This window comes from Macaca thibetana, chromosome 11, assembly GCF_024542745.1.
Source record: "Macaca thibetana thibetana isolate TM-01 chromosome 11, ASM2454274v1, whole genome shotgun sequence".
NCBI classification, from domain to species: Eukaryota; Metazoa; Chordata; class Mammalia; order Primates; family Cercopithecidae; genus Macaca; species Macaca thibetana.
The window spans coordinates 46,867,374-46,871,816 of record NC_065588.1 but is presented as its reverse complement, the minus strand read 5'-3'; the positions used below and the strand labels follow the sequence as shown (position 1 = coordinate 46,871,816).

The 4,443-nt window shown below is 43.3% G+C and overlaps 1 pseudogene across 1 annotated transcript; it reads left to right on the top strand.

Annotated features, from left to right (window-relative positions):
- On the top strand, positions 1 to 3,035 carry LOC126931020 (heterogeneous nuclear ribonucleoprotein A1-like; annotated as a pseudogene). The gene has a single exon (XR_007717766.1). The product of XR_007717766.1 is annotated as a heterogeneous nuclear ribonucleoprotein A1-like (transcript).
- The last annotated feature ends 1,408 nt before the right edge of the window (positions 3,036 to 4,443 follow it).

Genomic DNA, 4,443 nt, shown 5'->3' with positions numbered 1-4,443 from the left:
CAGGCTGGAGTGCAGTGGCGTGATCTCGGCTCACTGCAACCTCTGGCTCCCAGGTTAGGTTCAAGCGATTCTCCTGCCTCAGCCTCTGTAGTAGCTGGGACTGCAGGCACCACCACCGCACCCAGCTAATTTTTTTTTTTTTTTTTTGAGACACAGCCTCGCTCTGTCACCCAGGCTGGAGTGCAGTGGTGCAATCTCAGCTCACTGCAACCTCTGTGTCCCAGGTTCAAGTAATTCTCCCACCTCAGCCTCCCAAGTAGCTGGGACTACAGACTTGCACCACCATTCCTGGCTAATTTTTGTATTTTTAGTAGAGATGGGGTTTCACTATGTTGGCCAGACTGATCTTGAACTCCTGGTGATCCACCAGCCTCGGCCTCCCAAAGTGCTGGGATTACAGGTATGAGCCACCACGCCTGGCTCATTGTAATTTTTAAAAATCGTAACTTGACAAGCTGATTCTGAAGTTCAAACAGAAGATGAAATGTTCAAAGAAAGTCAAAAAATAAGAGATAGAAAAGGGGACTTTGCCTGACCTGATATCAAGACATACTAAAAAGCTACAAGTCTAAAAACCAAGAAATCAGAAGGGAAGGCTGATTAATGTACACAAAAATTAAGTCTGAATGATAAATAGTAATATAAACGTGCATGTTTTGTAGTGGCAAGGCTCAATATTTTATCAAGTCAGTTGTCGTCCTAAAATTTCCATGGCCAGGCACAGTGGGAAGCCGAGGCTGGTGGATCACCTGACGCTGGGAGTTCCAGACCAGCCTGACCAACATGGAGAAACTCTGTCTCTACTAAAAATACAAAATTAGCCGGGCATGGTGGCACATGCCTGTAATTCCAGCTACTCAGGAGTACTCAGGAGGCTGAGACAGAAGAATCACTTGAACCCAGGAGGCAGAGGTTGCGGTGAGCCAAGATAATGCCATTGCACTCCAGCCTGGGCAACAAGCATGAAACTTTGTCTCAAAAGGAAAAAAAAAAAAACTTCCTGTAAGTGCAATGCAGGTTGGGCACAGTGGCTCACGCCTGTAATCCCAGCACTTTGGGAGGCTGAGGTAGGTGGATCACCTGAGGTCAGGAGTTCAAGATCAGCCTGGCCAACATGGCAAAACCCTATCTCTACTAAAAATACAAAAATTAGCCAGGTATAGTGGTGCACACCTGTGATCTCAGCTACTCTAGAGGCTGAGGCAGGAGAATAACTGGAACCTGAGATGCGGAGGTTGCAGCCAGCTGAGATCGTGCCACTGTACTCCAGCCTGGGCAAGAGAGTGAGACTCCATCTAAAAAAAAAAAAAAAAAAAAGTGACTTTCTGCCCGTGGACGCTGCCGAAGAAGCATCGTTCCAGTCTCTCTTCTCCCTGCCGTCATGTCTAAGTCAGAGTCTCCTAAAGAGCCCAAACAGCTGAGGAAGCTCTTCATTGGAGGTTGAGCTTTGAAACAACCGATGAGAGCCTGAGGAGCCATTTTGAGCAATGGGGAATGCTCACGGACTGTATGCTCATGAGAGATCCAAACACCAAGCGTTCCAGGGACTTTGGGTTTGTCACATATGCCACTGTGGAGGAGGTGGATGCAGCTATGAATGCAAGGCCACACAAGGTGGATGGAAGAGTTGTGGAACCGAAGAGCGCTGTCTCAAGAGAAGATTCAGACCAGGTGCCCACTTAACTGTGAAAAAGATATTTATTGGTGACATTAAAGAAGACACTGAAGAACATCACCTAAGAGATTATTTTGAACAGTGTGGGAAAACGGAAGTGATTGAAATCATGACTGACCGAGGCAGTGGCAAGAAAAGGGGCTTTGCCTTTGTAACCTTTGACGACCATGACTCTGTGGATAAGATTGTCATTCAGAAATACGATACTGTGAATGGCCACAACTGTGAAGTTAGGAAAGCCCTGTCAAAGCAAGAGATGGCCAGTGCTTCATCCAGCCAAAGAGGATGAAGTGGTTCTGGAAACTTTGGTGGTGGTTGTGGAGGTGGTTTTGGTGGGAATGACACCTTCAGTCGTGGAGGAAACTTCAGTGGTCGTGGTGGCTTTGGTGGCAGCCGTGGTGGTGGTGGATATGGTGGCAGTGGGGATGGCCATAATAAGCAATTTTGGAGGTGGTGGAAGCTACAATGATTTTGGCAATTACAACAATCAGTCTTCAGATTTGGACCCAAGAAGGGAGGAAATTTTGGAGGCAGAAGCTCTGGCCCCTATGGCAGTGGAGGCCAATACTTTGCAAAACCACGAAACCAAGGTGGCTATGGCGGTTCCAGGAGCAGCAGTAGCTATGGCAATGGCAGAAGATTTCAATTAGGAAACAAATCTTAGCAGGAGAGGAGAGCCAGAGAAGTGACAGGGAAGCTACAGGTTACAACAGATTTGTGAACTCAGCCAAGCACAGTGGTGGCAGGGCCTAGCTGCTACAAAGAAGACATGTTTTAGACAAATACTCATGTGTATGGGCAAAAAACTCGAGGACTGTATTTGTGACTAATTGTGTAACAGGTTATTTTAGTTTCTGTTCTGTGGAAAGTGTAAAGCATTCCAGCAAAGAGTTTTAATGTAGATTTTTTTTTTTTGCACCCATGCTGTTGATTGCTAAATGTAATAGTCTGATCGTGACGCTGAATAAATGTCTGTTTTTTAATGTGCTGTGTAAAGTTAGTCTACTCTGAAGCCATCTTGGTAAACTTCCCCAACAGTGTGAAGTTAGAATTCCTTCAGGGTGATGCCAGGTTCTATTTGGAATTTATATATAACCTGCTTGGGTGGAGAAGCCATTGTCTTCGGAAACCTTGGTGTAGTTGAACTGATAGTTACTGTTGTGACCTGAAGTTCACCATTAAAAGGGATTACCTAAGCAAAATCATGGAATTATTGGTTACAAAAGTGATTGTTGGCACATCCTATGCAATATATCTAAATTGAATAATGGTACCAGATAAAATTATAGATGGGAATGAAGCTTGTGTATCATCCATTATCATGTATAATCAATAAATGATTTAATTCTCTTGAAAAAAAGTGTAATGCAATATTCATAAAAATCCTAACAGAATACTTTTTAACAAAATTCAGTAGGTGATTCTAAAATCCACATTGAATAAAATAATTCACAGGAGTGGCCAGGCATGCTAAACAAGAATAGTCATAGGAGCAACTTGCTTGTTTAAACATCAAAATCCACACACAAAAAGATGTAGAATTTAAGGCAGAAAGCTATTAGGATAGACATAGAATTGATAAAGAATTGGGTAAACAGTAAAGAAACAATAATGCAGGAATAACTGGGAGTTTCCTTTGTGATAAAGGTGGCACCTCAAATCAGAGAGAAAGGATAGAGTTTTCAATAATGGTTTTGGAACAAATGACTATTCAGAAAAAAATAATGCACCAAAATAAACTGTGAATATATTTAAAAGCTAAAATTCAGGCTAGGCATGGTGAATCAAGCCTATAATCCCAGCACTCTGGGAGGCGGAGGCGGGCTGATCACTTGAGGTCAGGAGTTCGAGACCAGCCTGACCAGCATGGTCATCTCTACTAAAAGTACAAAAATTAGCCAGGCACAGTGGCAGGCACCTGTAATCCCAGCTGCTCGGGAGACTGAGGCAGGAGAACCACTTGAACCCAGGAGGCAGAGGTTGTAGTGAGCCGAGATCACGCCACTGCACTCCAGCCTGAGCGACAGAGTAAGACACCATCTCAAAAAAAAAAAAAAAAAAAAGCTAAAATTTAAAAACCAAAATTATTATAGTATTAGAAGAAAATACAAAACCCTATATACAAGTTAAAGTAAAAAAATTACAGGCAATAATTTTTTTTAGTATATTTAGCAGAGAGCAAAATATTCAGAATATATAGAGGCTTGCCAAAAAACAAAAACTGACAACCTCATGGAAAAATAAGTAAGAAATAATACATGGCTAACAAACATACATAAAAAGATTTAAAAACTCATCAGAGGCCTGGCGCGGTGGCTCATGCCTGTAATCCCAGCACTGTGGGAGGCCGAGGCAGGTGGATCACAAAGTCAGGAGTTCCTGACCAGCCTGGTCAACATAATGAAAACTCGTCTCTACTAAAAAATACAAAGAAAAATTAGCCAGGCGTGGCGGCACATGCCTGTAGTCCCAGCTACTTGGGAGGCTGAGGCAGGAGAATTGTTTGAATCCGGGAGGCGAAGGTTGTAGTGAGTCAAGATTGCGCCAGTGCACTCCAGCCTGGGTGACAGAGCAAAACTGTCTCAAAAATAAATAAATAAAGTAAAAAAAAAAAAAAAAAAAACCGGCCAGGCGCGATGTCTCAAGCTTGTAATCCCAGCACTTTGGGAGGCTGAGGCGGGCAGATCACGACGTCAGGAGATCGAGATCATCCTGGTTAACATGGTGAAACCCCGTCTGTACTAAAAAAATACAAAAAGTTAGCCAGG